The 19,298-nt window shown below is 40.6% G+C and overlaps 1 protein-coding gene across 1 annotated transcript in view; it reads left to right on the top strand.

Moving 5' to 3' along the window:
• The window catches only part of znf469 (zinc finger protein 469), a 181,395-nt gene that overhangs the window by 26,307 nt on the left and 135,790 nt on the right, over nt 1-19,298 (top strand). The window contains exon 2 of the mRNA XM_085779576.1: nt 10,047-10,100. The gene's annotated coding sequence lies outside the window, so the exon portion shown is untranslated. The remainder of the gene's footprint in view (nt 1-10,046; nt 10,101-19,298) is intronic.

Below are 19,298 nucleotides of genomic sequence, written 5' to 3'. Positions count from 1 at the left end.
TTAGTATTGTTTTTTTTATGTTTCTGTGCCTGATAAACAATTCTATCCCGGCGGGGGTAAGTCATTATGTCCAACAGGGGGCTGGAAAGATTTCTAGAGGGCTTAAGTACTGTAGGTGTTTGCCACGTCAGGGTGGAATAGCTGTCTCACTTGCCAAAGAGTGTCGTGGTCCAACAAGAATTGATACTGTACCACTGCTCTGCTCCTTATATGTCAACTGGTCTGCAATACAGGTAGAATTGTTCCGAATCTGATACTAGTATTGGAAGTGCCTCTGATACCGCCGAAAATGCCGACATTAGTTATCCACGAGTACTGGAGTCCAGGCACCGATCCGATACCATGTATTAGAAATAAGAATCTGTTTACTACTAAGCTCAGTCAGCTCTGACTTCTGCCATCAGCAGCTACTGACAGGATGCCGTCTGTCTCTGTTGATCTGTTTGTTATGTGAATTTGGCCCGGAACTCATTCCACTCCTTCTGCCTGGTGTATGCCACAAGTTTGAGCTAAAAAAGGCTCCCGTAGTTAGCTGGGCAGCCACACTTTCATTTTCTATTGCAGGGTTTCCCACGGGATTTTAGGGGACTATGGTGGGAGGAACTCGGCCATGTTACAACAATAATCATCATATCACATGTTGATCACTATTCCTCAAATGCGTAGTAATAGTATTTAGTAATATATACTGTATGTATTTGAAATGATATAAAATGTTTTTTTTTAAATAACACACTGGTATCGGTATTGGCCATAGCAAAAGTATCGGAAGGGGAAAAAATGGTATCAGAACATCGCAAGTGAACATTTTGCGAGTCCACCGCCATTACTACTGAGTATTTAAGAATGAGATCATAGACTTCTATGTCTTCAGCTATGTTCAGAATAACTTCTAGTAGTCATGATGATCATAAAAATAATGTAATATTGTGTGACCTCCCATCTCAGGTACTGAAACAGTTGTGTTTGCATGTGTCTGGATTTTCATTCATTCTGCCCCCAAATCTGAAGGGACTTGTGGTTAAGTCTAGCGTAGGGGTTCCCGGCCTCTCTAGTTCTCCTGGTGGAAGAATATATGATAGGATAGTTTGCGGTGTGGCTGTTGTCAGTGTTTGTGTTTCCGCGCTCATGTTTTTGTTGCTGCAGAATTGTAATGTGGCCTCGGGCTGTCATGGCTACTGGTGTCAAGTGGGACATTGGTTTGGATTAGAACAGGCTCTTGATGCTTCCTGCAGACTCATGATACAGACAAAAACTTCATTATATAACTTGATATCTCTGCTTCAAGGCGGTGTGCAATCTACAATTGAATCTGCTGTACTGTATGTTAACTATGGATTTGTTTAGATATTAGTTTAGTCTTACACATCCTTCCAATTTGTGACCTGATCAAACATGATAGTAACTATGTGGGGGGGGGGTCAGAATGTTGACATTATCTTCTAGATCACACTTGAATCAAACAAGCTCAAGTTAATGAGCCTAGAAATTATGTTGTCAAAGGAAATGCTTGAGAAAACATGTCGAGTACTATTTGTCTTTATGTGAAGTAGTATTTCCTTCTATTGCTTCTATCATCATCTCTAAGCGAGGGTATTTTCACACAAACTCATAGTCCGGATCAAAGCCTGTGTGGAGGAATTGTTTAATGGGTTTCCATATGCATTCAGAAGAACCTATAACAATGTGAAAGTGAATTAGCTTTGTGAGAACTTCCTTAACCCCGTGGGGTAAATAACAAAGCTCTTTATTATAATCGACATGGATTATTTGGCAGAAGAAGCCAAAACAATAGCCTGCAGTTATTTTGCAATGGTAATAGGTTTTTGTTTCTTTCTTATCAATCGGCAATCCGTGCATATTCAGAGCTTCACTCCCAATGTGTTTACAATTATGTTTGTTCATTTTGAAGAAACATTTGCATGTTAGCTGTGCAGTGAAGCAGTCCTAAAGACTTTTGGGTCACAACTAGGTCTTGGAAAGTGTTGTGAACTTTAGTACACCAGGGTCTGATGCTGACATTGATAATAATTCAGCAAAAATCTGGAATATGACCCAATTAGAAACGGCAACAAAAGAAAAATGTTGCTGTAGTCATTTCATCAGGTTACAGGACTGAGATCTTCAACTTGTATCGTAGTCCAGTGTTGGGATCACTTGAAGAGGATTTGATTTTTGTCATGGCTCTTGTTCAGGTTAACACTCCTCGCATGTACTGTACTTGTGATGATGATTTATAGCGGACCAAACTAAAACCCAATGGCCTGAGTCGCTTTAAAGTTTAGACAGTGTTTCATATTGTGCACTTATTGCAATCCCATATGTAAAACCTTGGCTCATAGAGTTTACCCTGATGATATTACCCAAGTTTTTGTTGTTGCTATTGTAACTGTAGTTCCTATGTAAACGCAGCTTGGTTTTGTGTACTTGTGATAGAGGGATAGCAACAAAAGAAAAAAGCATCTTGGTGTGCCAGAAAAAAATGTGGTATTAATCAAGGACATTGCTTGGTAAGCTATGGTCTGGATTTCATTGCCCCTCTAAATCCTCATTCTCTAATCACCTTTCTGACTTAATACAAACCTGTGACTAAAACCAGCCATCACAAAGGTGTATGGGTTTATGGGATATGACAGCCAAACTTCACTTCTGCCACTCAAAGCCAGAACCATTCAGATTTTTCATATAGTCCATTAAACCCTTCAATTGCTCATACACAGAAACTGCTCATTTCAGTGTTGTCTGAACTTGTAAGTTGATAATCGCCCTTGTTCATGGCTATGTGTGAGTAGCACACAGTCCTTTTACAGCCAGATTTTAAATCTAGCCATCATTTGACCTTTTGGAGACCCTAAAATACCATGAAAAAAGAGGTGACATCTGTAAAATTATTCATTTTTTTGTACCTGAAATAAAGAACTACGTGAAAAGTGATTTATCTGACACATTTTCAGTAACCCGGTTGATGATTTGCTTTTTATTCTTTTAATTTTGAAAAAGTTTTGAAGTTATCACATCATTTAGACAGGCTATTAACAATGCCTTTCACTTTTGCTCTATGTCAGCACAGAGAGCACAGTCATCTGCAAAGAGGTGAACAAGGTTGCTGAGAATGCTTGACGATGCGCAGGCTTGTTGTATGTTGTGAATTTGAGATGGACTAGATACCTCCTCCAAACAACACATGGTTCCACTAAATGTGTGGAAATGTCCGACTGATCATCCAACGCTGTAGTTGGACTTGAAATGTTCTATAAAAAGCCTGGTGATGATTTTGGACCAGTGGTTTTTCAGACTGAGGCATGTCTACCTGAGGGGGCGCCAGAGAACTTCAGGCAATGGGAAGTGTGAGAAAATAAACTCGGAAAACTTTTTGTACACATCTGTTTGGCTTAAACTGATAGATTTTTAGTGCCTCAGTGAGGAGGTAGAGTTTATAGCAAACAGAAATCTACTACTCATCAAAGATGCAGAGCTCTGTCTAACACTAGGGGCAAAGCGGTGCCAACATTGTTAAATATCACTTAAATACACTTGTGCTCTGAAGTGAGGTCAGTGGTGTTGTATTTTACTGTTATTTTAACAATGCATCAAGAGAGCAATATGCATCTACCTAGACAGGCGTACCTATGCATACTAAGAAGCTGAAAATGAGCTTCAGATGTTTGGATAAGACAGGTGGAAAATCAGCAAACAGAAGGTCAGAGCAGTGTGTCTGTGGCGCATTGTGTGTTGCACAAAGGTTCTGCAGCGAAGTGTCCTTTCTTATCTGATAAATCACATAAATTTGTCCATGGTTCCATAGAGAACTGAAGATTTATTCACATTCTCCGCATCTTAATAAATTAGAATAGCATTTATTTCAGTAGTTCAATTCAAATAGTGAAAATCTTATTGTATAGATTACACACCGACTGATGTCTTTTTTTCTTCTTAGATTGAATGAAAACCCAAAATTCAGTGAATCAAAAACTTTGAATATTGTGGAAAAGTTCACTATTGTAACCTAATGGTGTCACACTCTAATCAGCTTATCAACTCAAAACACTGGCGAAGGTTTCCTGAGCCTTTTGTTCAGTGGGTTACACTTTCATAGGGATGACTGCTGACCTCCATGATATTCTAATTTAGTGAGATGCGCCCGTCCCCCCTCTCTCTGCCTCCCCATTTCCTGTCTCTCATAACTGTTCTATCTAATAAAGGCATGAAAAACCCAAAAATAAACTTAAAAAAAAAAAAAAGTTGATTGCCTGACACGCTTAACCCGAATCCTCGACCACTGCTATGGCAACATCTCTGAAGCTTATAAAGCAGTATGCGGACCACCCCTGGGAAAATCTGACCACAACGTGATCCATCTCCTGCCCAAATATATATTCTTACTACAGAGGAAACTAGGAAACAAGTCAGTGATGAGCTTGAGGACACTATTTGGGATGTTCTTTTTGAAAGTTATAAAGATGGGCATGAACAGATGTTACCACATATCTTATATAAAATGTTGTGAGGTTGTTGTGTGTGAAACAAAAACAGTAAAAATGTACCCGAATAATAAGCCTTGGGTCTCTAAACAACTTAAATTGTGTCTAAATGATAAGAAAGCAGCCTTTGTCTCTGGTAACATAGAACTGATGCGGGAAAAAAGTAGACAACTGAGAGGGAAAACACTCAAAGCAAAAATTGAATACAAACATATAATAGAGAGCAAATTCTACACTGGCAATGTAAAACAAGCCTGGGAGGGATTAAGCACCTTAATGGGGAAAGATAGCAAAAGGAGGGATAAAATCCATGTTAATGACAAATGCAAATAATCTGAACCAGGACTTTTCCAGATTTGATATTGACGATAGGATGGAATGTGATGAGATCTGTAAAAACCTCCCTTCAAGGTCATTAATTGGCATTATAACAGAAGAGGCTGTTAGGAGTCTCTCTAAATTGAAGCCAGCAAAGGCCACAGGCCCAGATGGCCTGGTGTACACTACACATGAAGCGTGATCACCTCTCATCTCCCTGTCTCGTTTGGTTATTTAAGTTGTAAATGTAAAACCAAACTAAACAAAATTGTGTCCAGGGCAAGCAAAATAGTGAGACGACCCAAAAAGACACTAACAGAAATTTACATTAAGAGGACAAAGAGGAAGGCCAAGAAAATCACTGCGGACAGCTCCTACCCCCTCACCAACCAATTTGAGCTCCTGAGTCCCACCGGCTAAGGGACCTCCCCTTTAGTTCCCCATTAGAACCACTGTCACCGTCCCTTCACTCTTGCCTTATTTTATCTCACAGTTTTACTCAGATGATCTTGCCTTCTTCTTTTATCCCTTCTTTTCTTGTCTTATCTCCTTTTATCATGTATACCCCTCTTTTTTCATTTTATCTACTACATCCTGCATTTTAATTTGACTCTTCCTGGTCTCAGTTTGTGTTGCTGTTGTGACTTGTCTTCTGTCGAATGTTGTTATTGTCAAGCACTTTGTGAACATATGTTTTTAAAGCCGCTATATAAATAAGTTATTAATATTAATTACATTATTATTATTATTATTAACATTGTGATGTGTGCACCGTTTCAGTCAACCCTTCTGAGGGCCACATAAGAGTTTTTTTCTTCTTAGAGCATATATGGAAAAGATTTTCACACAATATAGAGACAGTGATATGAAAAGTTGTGGTGTGAATGCTGCACGGTGAAGATTTCTTTCAGACATTTTGAAAACCCCTGTTGTAGACAAATGAAAAAAGCAAGGCTGTGACCTGGCACAGAAATGTCATAAAGGGTTCTGTAAACAATGGAACTTAGAAGCAATGAAGAAGCTCGCAGCCAAGAAAGCAAGATGCGCTATTACCCTCTCAACACTCATGAGTTTGGGTCTTGTGTCAGCACTGCAAGAGACCTCTCTGTGCCAACATTTAACTAGAAAGCTAAGAATACATCAGTAACCAAACCAAAATGCCTTGATGTTTATGGTCCTCATTGTTCTCATTGGAGAACAACATCATAGAAAATGTAGGAACTTATGTAACCTCAGTACTTGTATTTTTTTCCCTCCTTTAATCTAGCAATTTAACACAATTTCTAACAAGATTTAAATTTCCCAAGATTGTGAATCCCTGTTGAGTAATTGTGTTGAATTGTTTTATTTTCTGTAAAAGCAAGTGGTCAGATAATGGTGATTGAAGCCCAGTGGAAGATTTGTTGCATACACCAATTGTTTCAGGTATGACATGGTTATTCTTCGAGATCATAAATATTTTCTACTTCTTCTTTGTCCTGTATTGTTGGATTTTCCATTCATATTAGATTGTGACAGTACTTTCATTTGTAAGTCAGAAATGCTCTTCACTCCATGTATCACTTTGAGTCCATCTTCTTGACTTAACCAGACATCAGAGACTAGAAGTCAGTCACTGGGACATGTTCATTTTTCAAACTTCCCACATTTCAGTGCCTAGATAAACAGCACAGAGAGTCACAAGATCAAGATCTAGACCTCACAGATAGAACAGTTCACGTGAAGGAAAAAAAAAAAATGTGAAAAATGCACAGGTCAGAGAGTAGTTTTTTGTAACTTTACTTTTTGGCACGCACTATTCCCATAGAAGTACAGTCAGATAATGGGGCTGCTCATTTGGTTCCTCCAAGAGATAATTAAAACTTTCCCAGGGAGTCGATAGAATGAGATATGTTCTGTTGATTGTGGCAGCCAGCTTCCAAAAGCAAGTTAAAACCAAGAGCTTGTTGACACACATGGTTTATTTCTCTGTGGCCATGGATTGCAAATCACTTGTCACTATATCAGTGCTTGTCTGGCGTGCACATTGCCATTTATTTTTGTTTGTTTGCACATGTAACTGCTGCACCTCTTGCTGTGATATTTATCAGCATGCCACTGACTCATTCCTCATGCCTTTGGTTTATGCAAGTGCGAATGGCTGTGATACTGTTGGGGTGAGTTGAGAGGGCAAGCAGAGAGAAGCAAACTGTGTGTGTGTGTGTGTGTTTGTGTGTGTGTGTGTGTTTCCGTGTGTGTTTGTGTGTGGTTGTGATAAAATTCTGAAACCAAGAGCCCAGAACCCGTCCGTCTTGGCAGCGGATCGGCGACACTGGAGAGGGAGAGTAGCAGCAGCAGCACATTCAAACATTCTGCCAATCTCCCCGTCTCTCTTACTCCTGGAAACAGGTCTTTTCCACTCTTTATTAGACCTGATTTATATTTTTTGTAAAGCATTGAACAACACAGGTTCATGACATGATGCATGCTTTGGCATGGAGAGGATGCAGGGTGAGTGTGCAAATGGGCCAACCAAATAAAAGTGCTACAAACAGGATGAAGGCAAAAAAAAAAGAAGTGAAAGTCTGTAGCGACCTCATACTTTTATTACGGTGCCAGAAAACTGTCTTGATCCAGCGAGAGACCGTTTCTCATTCAATTACGTGTTCCATGTGTGCGTTCCAAGGCTCCATGCACAGCGGCTTCTGAGCGGGCCCAGTTTTTCACACACATCCTCATCTCCAACACTCAGCTCATTGCCTATCAAAACAAGACTGCACAGGGTCTTTCTGGCACATGTGTGTATGTATGTTTTATAATATGCATCCATTGAGTGCCTGTATGTGCTCATTATTTTCTAGGGATATTTCCCAGAGTATAAGTTGAGACACGTGCCACATTGTTTACTCTATATGGTTCAGCACAGTGCTCTCGTAGATCCTGTTGAAAATGGACTGTGTACAGATGTTTGGGTTGCAAGTCTCAGTCTTTAAAGCCATTTTAATATGAGAAAAAAAGGGGACTCCTGAGTGTCACTTGAGGGTATTGATTTCACTTGGACTTTAGGATTTCTGGATTGCTAGATTGCTGGATTTGCAAAACGAATGCATAAAGAAAACCTGGCAAGACCTGCTTTAGACAGACTTTTAAGGAAAAGAGCTACTGTACCTGCAGTTAAAAAAGTGTTTGGATATAAAGCATGGTGTCAGTGTTACTGCCTGAGGTCTGCATGGGACAGGCCAACCTATGTGTCAGAAAAGAAACTCCTGTGCCACCAACATGCTTTTATTTTATTGCATTTTTATATGTGACATTTATTATTATTTTTATATATAATTGGGCGAATACACTGTACAGGTGGATACACTTTAATGTGTTGTCTTGATGTAACCTGATCCACTTAGAGTTTGCATGCCACAACTTGCCATTGGAATATATGGGTCAGTGACAAATAAAAAAATGTTTTAGATGAATTAAAAATAAATAGATAATTTGTTAAAATGTACATTTTGTATTCACATTGGGTTAATGTAATTTCAAATGACATTTGAACTATTTTTGGACAATGGTAAGACTGAGGCCCCTGAAACTGTGAAATGGTGTAACCACAAAAGAATAATGAATATGAAATATCTTATCCACAGTGGATTTAAGTGTACATAAATAGTATACTTTCTTCTAAAAACATTAAATTGAAATACTGTGTTTCTGTATTTGAATTTGAATGCATTTTAGCAACACCAGGCAGGACTTCCTAAAAACACCACTCTTTTAGTAAATAAAACCAACTGTTTGTGTGTGTGTGTGTGTGTGGGGGGGGTTCGTACCACAACTGTTTTATTATTGTTTAGGCTTAAAATTCTTACACAAATTTGGGCGTGGTTACGTTGAGTGACAGGTTCACAGACAGTTACCGGCCGTTAATTGGTTGCTTCGAGTTCAGTGGGCGGGTTCTCGGCCAGCAAACCACCGCGCCTCTCCAAATATGGAAAGTACACTCCCACTAAAATCCAAGATGGCGCAGTTCAAATGCCCCCAAACCAATGTGTGATGTCACGGATGCTACATCCATTCTTTTTACAGTCTATGGACAAATTATGTAAAATTTGTTGCATTGAAAAAAAAGTAATTGCATTTATTCCACATTTGAGTCTCTCTCTCAGGCTACAGGCTACGGATGTCTGCTGATAGGCAGATCTGCTACACAGGATATTAAGGTTAGCACGTTGTGGGTGCAGGTACTTTGAGGACAACAACTGTCTTGTTTTGACATGCGACATGTTCTCACTTTTACAATCAGATTCAGTATTTGCTCAAGTTGAAGGGTGAGGAAAGGGTGCATCCCACCACTAATCCAGATAGTAGACTGAGTTTTTTTTTTTTTGCCTGCTTTAGAACCAGCCAGTTAATCAGATATTAATTATGCTGCAGTACTCAAACACTATTGTTTACTGTTTCTTTTATTGTTGTTGTCTATAGTTCAAACAGCATCTTCCACTGGAGTACTGTACATATGTTTTTTCCCCAATCTCAAAACTTTGCAGTTTGTCTAGATAATTATTTGACAGCTATTGTAATATATTTTATACATATTGCCCCCCAGCACCTACCTGGCTTTTCATTGGAAACATTAACATTAGTAATCATGTGCAGCTCTGTCTTCCAAAGTAATCAAAACATGTTTTCAACTGCTCAGATAAGTTGAAGGTACTGATTTATTTATTTGTTTTACATGAGTTCAAAACTACCGGCTGCAAAAAAAAAAAGATTGGCCAATACAAACATGATATATTTACCCTCCTGTTAAGTGACGGTTGCTCTTGCTCAGTCCTGTCCTAAATAATCATAGTTTCCATGACATTACCCTTTTTTCAACATGTTCATCTCTGTTAAAAAGTCCTGTTAAATATTTATGACTACCGAAGAACTCACCTTCTGCCTGTCTGCATGAGATGAGGATGTGATGATCTTTTGTGCAGAAGAATCATCTCAAGAATAATGATATAAAACATAAATGGTTTTAAATCGTAATTGCTATCACTGATCTTTAGTCTCATGCGAAGGTCTGTGCAAACTGTTAAATGCAATTTCCACTTCACTTTGAAGTTAGCGCATTTAGTTTTTACATCAGTAATGGATGATGGCGATCTTACTTTAGAGCTGATGAAAATGGTAGTTTAGATTTCTGTAAATGGCCTGTGGATGACCCAGTTTATTGGCAGTGTCTTGCTACAGCTGTGTAACATGTTTTTCTTGTGTGTCCTCCAGACCCAGTTTTGACCCTGGCCTCAAACGATTATTGAAAGACCAAAGACTACGAAGGTATGAGCTGAATCTTCTCTTGTTGTTAATGTTGTTTATGTCTCACTTTCAAATATCACTAAAAGCAAGTAGATGACTTACTCATGCACACTGCTCCTCTGTCTGGTTGTGGTTAAAACATGGCTATCATTTAGTCTCCGTTTCCCCCTCCCTCGTTTTTATTGATTCTTTAGTTTTGTAGTCTTTGCTTTAATTACATGCAAGCGTGCGTCACTCTGTCAGCCGAACGTCTGTTTTTTTGCCTGCAGGAATTGGCAGCTTATGTATGGATGTGCATTTTATTGTTCTGGACGCGGCTCAAACGATAAGTGTGCAGCCAGTGATCTGCTTTAAGGCAAGCTACAGTAATGAATCACACACTCAGTCTATTCTCTGCTGCTTTTATCCATGTTGCAGCCTCTGCTGGACCTCAGCGTGTCCCTTCACGGCCTCGCAGCTAATCGGTTCTGGTCTACCCACTTTATTTCTGTTCACTGCAGGACAGTGACCAGGAGATTAGTGAGCAGTATGCTCAGGCTCATGCTCTGCAGACTGCAGCGGAAGGCACACACACTTTGCGTGTTTTGATGACATAGATGTTTGTGTGAGTGCGTGCTTGTGTGCACAGTGCAACTGGAGGTGTGCACTGTGCATGCTTGCCTAAGTGTGTGTGAAAAGGCCTTGTGTATAGAAGAGAGTGAACCCTGGAGGCTTGTCAATCCCCAGCACTTGGTATCACAGCAGGGTCATTGAGGCCTCCATTTTTTTCTTCTTCCATGAAATAGGAAAAAAAAAAAACAGGCAGCAGACTGTGGTGCTGCCGGGGATGGCTCTGGATCGATTGAGTAATGCTGGACCTCTATGCAGTCCCGTCCCCTATCTACGACCATGATTCAGGATAGCTATTAGTAAGATGGATAAACAATCCCAAATGGGTAGTTCGGTTTGGTTTAATCTCTACCGCAACTATGCTCAGTGTGATATCTCCTTATCAGTGAATCACATCTAGCAGGAAGCTCCGGGGGCAGCCGCAGTAAAGGCTGACGGTGGGAAGCAGAGTGGGAGAGAGAGCAGCATAGACAGTCAGACAGATAGATAGATAGACAGACACTAAAACACCTTCTGATCTGGAGGTTACACTAAATCTGGCTTGAGTGTTTTTGGCTTTTGGTCCGGGCCTGAGGAGGAGGATGTGAAGAGGTGGGGTTGGAGTGAGCGCAGGAGAGACGAGAGGGGAGGTGTGGAGGCACGTCTGGGTCTGAGTGGAAACTTGAATGGAGTGGAAACTGGGCTGGAGGCCACTCAGCAGATCCACCTGAACCCTGCCAGAGCAATCAGCTATCAGGAGTTTAGAGGGGGAACCATTTGCCCCCTAAGTAAATTCAGCAGGGGTTTGTAGGGATTTGGCCTGCTTTTTGAGCTCTAATGCAGGGATATTTTGGTAAGTGAAGTCCTCTTGTTTTCTGAGAGGGTGCCAGAGCCTGTCTGCCTTTTAATGGAATCACAGTGGACACCCCGGGAACCACCGCCAGGTGAAGTGATTCCGCTCTCTACTTCCAGCTGTGTAAACACTCACACGCACACACATGCATTCACACACATGCATAGACACATGTACTATCACTTCTAATAAAACGCTCGCTGGCTCACATCAAGGGAAATGCTCACTTTCCGTTTTTTTCCCACTCTCAAATAAAAACAAAGCTCATTTTTTCAGCTTTTGAGAAAGTTCTTGGCCTTGTTAAAAACAAAGAGTTGCTTGAAAGATGTAAACAAATTTAACAAGAGCTGGTGTTGTCTTTTCTCAGACTGGGAATGTTCAGAAGAGCATGACATTGTCCCTCCTCTCTCACCCTCTCTATTGCTTTTGTATTTCATTTTCTCGTAAAGCCTTTATTTAGCATTTTCTGCCAACATTAATTTTGTGTATAACCTTTATTCCCCCCGTCATTTAGTCAGTCCTGCAAGCTTATTAGACTTTGAGGTTGTGATTTCTTACATCACCCAGTTTTTTAGAAATTAATGTTGAAAATGTTTATACTTGCAAAGCATATAGTTACAAACCTATTTGGAATTTTGGCACTTGTCCACTTCAGGACACAGCTGTACTCAGCCAACGTGGCCTATAGGGCAAGTTTGCGTAAAGAGGGAGGGAGGAAGCGGTCTTAGTGGCCGGGCGGTAGCTGTACTGTTAAAGGCATTTGGACGTTAAAGCTCCATTGTTTATATAACCAAGAGAAAGTCGAGACTCCCTTATGGCCCCTTTTAAAAAGCAGATGCCGGAGATTTTTGTCTCTGCATTTTATGGCTTATTTGCTACCAAGGAGATTCTGAGATTTCTTATGGGACTAAATCTTTCCTCACTTTGCACGTGTCAGGCAGAGGTTGCCTATGAGGAGGAGTTTGCTGGTGTAATCGCACTTGTGTACGGCTCATTCTCTCTCTCTCTGATAATCGTATTAATCTGTCCACTTTAACATCTCTGAACCTTTATGATACGTGCAGCTCTGCTCCCATTGAGGATCCCTGCCAGAATATCTGCTCTGACTGAAAATACTGGGACCTGATCTGTGAATTTTATTTGCGTTTAAGGTGTTAAGCTGATGCTCAAAGCAAAATAAGCTCTCGTTAAATTATAACAGTGCCTCTCTTTATCATCACATATGGTTTTAGTTGTTGGCACATGCGGGAAAGAAACTGTGTTGTTACAGTCAAGTAGGCAAAAGGTTACACTGAATGTGTATGCAGTTATATGCATATTAAAGGCAAACACACTATGCAGGTATACGCTAACTCACAAAACAGTTAACACTAAATTAAACTTCCAGACTAATTTTCCAGCCCTGGTGATGATTGCACTGTAATATTTCTCAGCTGTTTTCACTTTGGCATCATACCCACTCTGCAAAAAACACCCCTACTTAACAAGTCATTTTGTTTCCTATGCTCAGCCTTGAGGGCTAATTTTTCATTAAACAAGGAAAATGTTCTGTCATTTGGGTGAGATAATTCCACTTGGCTACGGAAGATTTCGGCACTAGTATCAATGGTACACCTAAGGCACGCGAACACAAATCCGCCAGACGGCACCATGCAGACCTGAAGAGCAGAACAGCCCCCATCATAAGGTCAGAGGAGCCATTGTGTTGACAGAACTTTCATAACCAGATAGCGTTTAATAAAAGGCCCCGTCCCAGATCCTGCTCGGTGTGTGAGCATATTTTTGTGGGTCTTGTGCAGTCATGGGTTAAATTACAGCCGGAGGGTGTGATGTTTTTAATTATAACTAACCAGCCATGCCTCACAGCTACAGGAGGAAGTCCAACCTCAAGCATCAGTCAGACAGTATCTTATGCCAGAGCAGACAAACTTGTCCTAATAATAATGATGAACCAAAGAGTGAGTTTTTCCATGCTGCCGTGGTGTGTGGTGATGTAGTGCTATATAATGGTGGGGGAAAACCCTGCTTTTATTGGTGTTTTCCTTTTGGGTATTGTAGCAGAATTTCATCATTGTATTATCAGTTTATTTTGAGACAAGCTGCCAGTTCCTACCCTCCTGGACTCCATTAGTCCATGTGTTAGCTCAGAGCTCAGCCTTATTGAAAGAGTCTGGACCACGGCTCTCATCTGTTTGCTCAGGTGGATTACTCAGGCCTCCCATGAGGATCAGTCAGCCATTGTCCCTCTGGATGTGCCACCATGCCTCCAAACAGTCACTACTGTTTAGGTCCCTATTTGGTGTGGGTAGAAGAATGAGTGTTGTTTATGTGAATGTAAACAGAGGATCTGTTTTAGCTCTGGCAATAAATGGAGAGACCCAGCCTGCCACATAGCACAATATCTTAATGTACAGCGGGAAAAATAAGTATTAAATGTGTCAATATTTTTCTCAGAAAATATATTTCCATAGAGCTATTGACATGTAATTTTGTCTGCAACAACCCAAGTAATGCACACATACAAAGAAATCCTAACATTTATGTCCATAAATTAAGTAATGTGTAATGCAGTGAAATGACACAGAGAATAAGTATTGAACACATGAAGAAAAGGAGGTGCAAAAAGGTTTGGAAAGCCAAGAGAGCAGCTGGAGTCTGTCAGTGTTTAGAAAGTAATCCTGTCCTCTATCAGTGCAAAGTAATATCAGCTGGTTTAGTCCAAATTTACGACTATGAAAAGATTTCTCATCACCAAGGTGTCACACAAGAGGCGTCTCATGATAGGTAAAAGCAAAGAGCTTCTCAAGACCTTCAGAAACTAATGTTGCAGAACACACTGATGGCATTGGTTACAGATGTGTCTGAATGCACCGTTTTATCCGTTAGTGCCATTAATCTGGAACTGAAAACAACATCATTTTACCATAAACTGGCCACCAGCAGGCGCTCCTCACAGGATTTCTGACAGTCAAAAGAAAAACTATAAGAAGAGTTATCCAAGAGCCAAGGACCACTGACAGAGAGCTTTAGAGAGACCTGGAATTAGCAGGTACAGTTGTAAAAAAAACAAAAAACAATGAGTAATACACTCATCAGCCATGGCCTCTATGCATGCTCACCATGCAAGTCTGTTGACGCATTCAATACTTATTTCCCCAGCTGTATATGTGTATATCTACAGAAGTGTTTTCACTTGAGGGTGAAGAGCTGGTTGTAAAAACCACGTATCGCCTACCGAAAGGGGCGTCTATTAACGGTTTGTTTAATGGTTTGATTATTTGTTGGATTTAAGATGATATAATTTGTGGAATCAATCCAAGGAACACAAATAGAATTGCCCCAGGTTTTTGTGGAGTAAGCACAGGATGTATCTCATTCAATACAAAGTGTCCAATTGCAACATGCATGCACGTGTGTAAATGAAACCTACAACCCAGCACTGTATTTGCCCTGCCGGTTGACCTCGGCTCCAGTGACATTTAGGGCTTCCACAGTGACCTAGAGGCTTGCTGAACCACTGAATTTACAGTGCAGTGAGCTGAGAGGCGGCTGAGTGATATACAGTGTGTGTAAAAGTAAAGGGCGTTAAGTGGAACACAAGCCAACAGCAGTAAAAACCACAATATATCTGCCAAGACTTGTCCTTTCTTCAGCATATCCATCCTTGGCTTTTGTAGCTTGTGTATTTGTGTATGCCTATGTATGTGTGTATGTGTGTGTGTGTGTGTGTTTGCTATTGTGTGAGTGTGCACGGTCCCAATCCCTTAAGGTGGAGTGTGGCCTCACAGAGCGACCCCTTGAACTGATTTATGTTTAGATTTCATTCCATTCATTCTGCAATGCCGGGTGGATTTCAGCAGGAACTGCTAACCAGTAAATCACCCTGTGAATTGTGTGTCATATGTAGCTGACATTGTAAGCCATACATTACAGGCTACTCAAAGTTGTGCATGCATTCGGTGACTCGTGAAAGCGTTGTCAAAGACAGACCCATGAGTGAACTGATAACACGTGTGAGTGACTGTTTTTGCAAGTCTGTCTGCAGTTCTGCACAAACATCTGACGATACGTGCACGTACGTGTGAGAGGGTGAGGGGGAAAAAATAGCAGTAAGGCTAATTTGTGGAGATAGTGGAATCATTAAGCCATGTCTGGATAATGAAGACTAAAGTGGGATTAGGCAGACGTAATGACATGCACTCGTCTGGAATGCTTCAGTAGCAGCAATCAGCGTGGAAAATGTACTGATATAGAATATCTTTGACAAGCTTTCATTCATATTCATAAATGGATACTAATGTGGAAAAATATGAGAGAGCAGCTTACTTAAGGAAAATGAGGATATGCTCTTGGAAAAGTTATCTAACTATTAAACATGATTGTGTTCATAAGGACATTAAAGTGACCTTGGTTTCTCTCTAGAAAAAATGATTGCACGTCCGTTCCCATGGAAGCATCTCCAAACATCTGTGAAAAGATCTATACGGTATGTGAGTTGTTGAGAACTTGTAGGTGTGATAAAGGAATAACAAATGCTCTGTGTTTGCCCCTGTGCGTGTCCTCTGCTCTGCACTCTACTTGACTTTGTCAGAAGACAGAAAGAGGCTCTCAGATATGGATACGATACAGGGCTAAAACTCTGGATGGATATGCATTTTCCATCGTGGCGCCATAGGCAAGCGGGTCTGTGTACAGGACTGGGCCTGTCTCTGCCTTCAGTTCAGTAGCAGTCGACGATTGCTTCCTTTGCTGCGTGAGTCAGGGCCACAGCATCAAGGCCAGAGGAGGAATATGAATGGCTGGTTTGTGTTTTTCTAGGAATCAAGAGTTTTGGAAAGGGCTTTTACCTCCCATCTACCCCCCTGGACTGCCCCCCTCTAGCTCTGGACTGTTCCCCCGACCCCACCCCATCAGGACCCCCCCCCCCCTTAGTGGTAAGTCCACTGCGAGCCCCCATGCTGGGATTGACTGGATGCATTTATAAATGAGGCTCTCTTCTCCAGCCTTCCCTGACAGTTTACTTTTACATTCCCACGTCCACTGGGTCTTCTCTCTTCATTTTGATCCTATCTCTTCCCAGTTTTCTTCCTGCCCATTGTTTCATCGCCCCATTTTCTGCACCTCACCCTTTGTGAGAAAGCATTCAAAGAAGACTGGGCCATGTTTCAAACTGACCATTAAAAATATGACAAACTGAATGGCAAAGAGATGATTCAGGTAGTTTGTTGTTACCATTATCGTTCATAGAAATGTGGAAAACAAAAATGTTGGACATCAACCAGTGCTTTTGATGAACTAGTTATGCTTTATTAACACAGCTCATAAATGCCCACTTATTTTATTGCTTTCTTCTCCAAGGGTGTCTTTGGTTTTGTTCGATCAAACTGTAACTTGTATGATTGTTGCTATTTGGCCGTAGATCATACTGCAGGCTGCCAGATACAACCTGTGGTTTACCAGTACACCTTGTGCAATGAAATGCCCAACGCACTGCAATAAAACTACTATTATTAAATGTAGTTAATCACACCTTTATATAAAATACCATGCCACTGAAATGAATTTTACAACAGTGTGCTAAAATGCAGTCGAGCCTAACCCATTCATAAATCCACATTTATTAATCTTTGGATTTGTACAGTTGCCAGTTTTACCACACCATACATTTCCTGCAATAGATCTGTCTTATGATATTGATACAACTTGAACCCATGTCAACTAATAATCCAACCAAGGAGATTTTTTTTTAGAATTATACTTATATATATATGTACATTTTTATTTCATACATAAATCTGGTTGTTTCTTCTCTGCAGCCGTGTCCAGTGACATACTAGGAAGGGAAAACAAACTCTGCTGTGGTGTAGTCGTGGGTTGGACTCAGTCTTTGGGGATTTAAATCTTTTGCTCTTTGCTACAAAAAGTACTGCTGAGATTTAAGGGTTTGACTGCTCCAACACATGCAATCTCATACTATCCTTTCTTTTATTAGTGGGTGCTTAAAATTTGTTCACTGGCAGTCAATTCCAGTAATCAAAAAACTGAAGACCAGCATCGTCTGCTTGAGTTTGTTTTATGTACTCTTAACTCTACATTAAATGGGGGCAAGTATTGGAACTACTGTTGTCACGATACCAACATTTTGGTACCGGTACCGGTACCAACATGTTTTTCGATACTTTTTGGTACTTTTCCAAATAAAAAGAGAACACAAAAAATGTCATTATTGGCTTTATTTTAATAGAAAATCTTAGAACTATAACATATGCATCAGTAAATAATCAGTAAATCAGTAAACAGTCACTGCTGCTGCAAGATTAAATGTCCATCTATATTAATCTGAACTCTTCCTAAATTAAAACATTAGTGGTCTGTTTAAAAATGAATATCAACTTGTTTTCTTTGCATTATTTGAGGTCTGAAAACACTGCATCTGTTTTGTTATTTTGACCAGTTGTAATTTTTCCGTGTAGCGCTCCTTCGCTGTGTTCACTCACTCACTCACTCACAGAGACAGAGAGAGCATGCCAGTGGTGGTGCGCGGTAAAAACGAAACTTATCAACTAGCAGTGTTTGCATTGATTAGCGAGTCTCTTTCACGCGCGCGCTGGCGCACACACACAAACACAGGCACATGGACAGGTGGCGCTGTAACGGTAATAAAAAAAAAAGCACCTTGCTTCGTTTGTGACTCGCTCGCTCGCTCGCCTCGGCTCAAATTACAATGCGGCGACTTCATGTGGCGATGTCACCGCTGCCGGCGGCGCAAAATGAAAGTACCGGTCCCATCTAAGCGCAGTATGGTACCGTTTTAAATGCATCAGTACCACGGTACCAATCTAGTACCGGTATACCGAACAACCCTAATTGGAACTGGTGTTTTTGGCACTTGGCCCATAACAGGTATCTCTGGCTTTACTGAATCAATGTTAAAAATGACAAGGAAGCATTACATTGATGACTATGACTATGTGAATTGTCAGAGCCTGCAGCTGAAGTTACACTTGGACAGTTAATGTTATGTACGCAAAGTACACCAATCATATCCCAAATCCACTGTTTACTGACGTTGTACAATTTCTTGCGTTGATGAATTCTGGTGTCCTGAAACAAATCTTGACCTTTTCACCACTTCCACCCCAACTGCCTGCCAAGAAGAACTCATTTCTAAGGTCCAGGGAGTGTATATTTTACTGATGTCATGTTACATGATTTCTACCATAAGTCTGCACCGCTCTTACATACTCCGCTAGCTGCCAACATGGGAACTTGTGATGTAGATATTAGTGTCCGCTCCTCAGTGACCAGCACACTGACACAGACAGCATGCTGTATAATGATGGAAAAATGCTTCACAGCCTCAATTTATGAGGTGCAGTTTTTTCAGATGCTGTTTTATTACACTGGGAGAAAACCTACTGGGACATGAGGCATTATTAAAATTGTTAACGCTGTATTTGTCAAAAGATAGAGGTAATATTGCAGGACTGATGCTTTGTTGTAATGATGTCATTGCTCAGTATCCACAGGGGATCTGTCCTCCTGCATTGGGTGGAACAATTTGTTGACACAATGATTGGCCTATTTCACTGTAGTACACAAAGAGAATATTTGTCTTGCACTCATGCTTGTCCATGCAAACACACATCTGCAGATATTTTGAAGGCCATGTGTCTCTGTGTTTGGGGCAGATAAGGATACTGATCTGATCAGTATAGCATGCACTGCATTGTCTTGCTTGACCAGCAGGATGAAACATTTAGTTATTTCTTAGCCTC

This window comes from Trachurus japonicus, chromosome 6 (genome assembly GCF_045865225.1).
Source record: "Trachurus japonicus isolate A0001 chromosome 6, Traja_1.0".
Taxonomy (NCBI): domain Eukaryota; kingdom Metazoa; phylum Chordata; class Actinopteri; order Carangiformes; family Carangidae; genus Trachurus; species Trachurus japonicus.
This window is presented reverse-complemented; position numbering and strand designations above follow the sequence as displayed.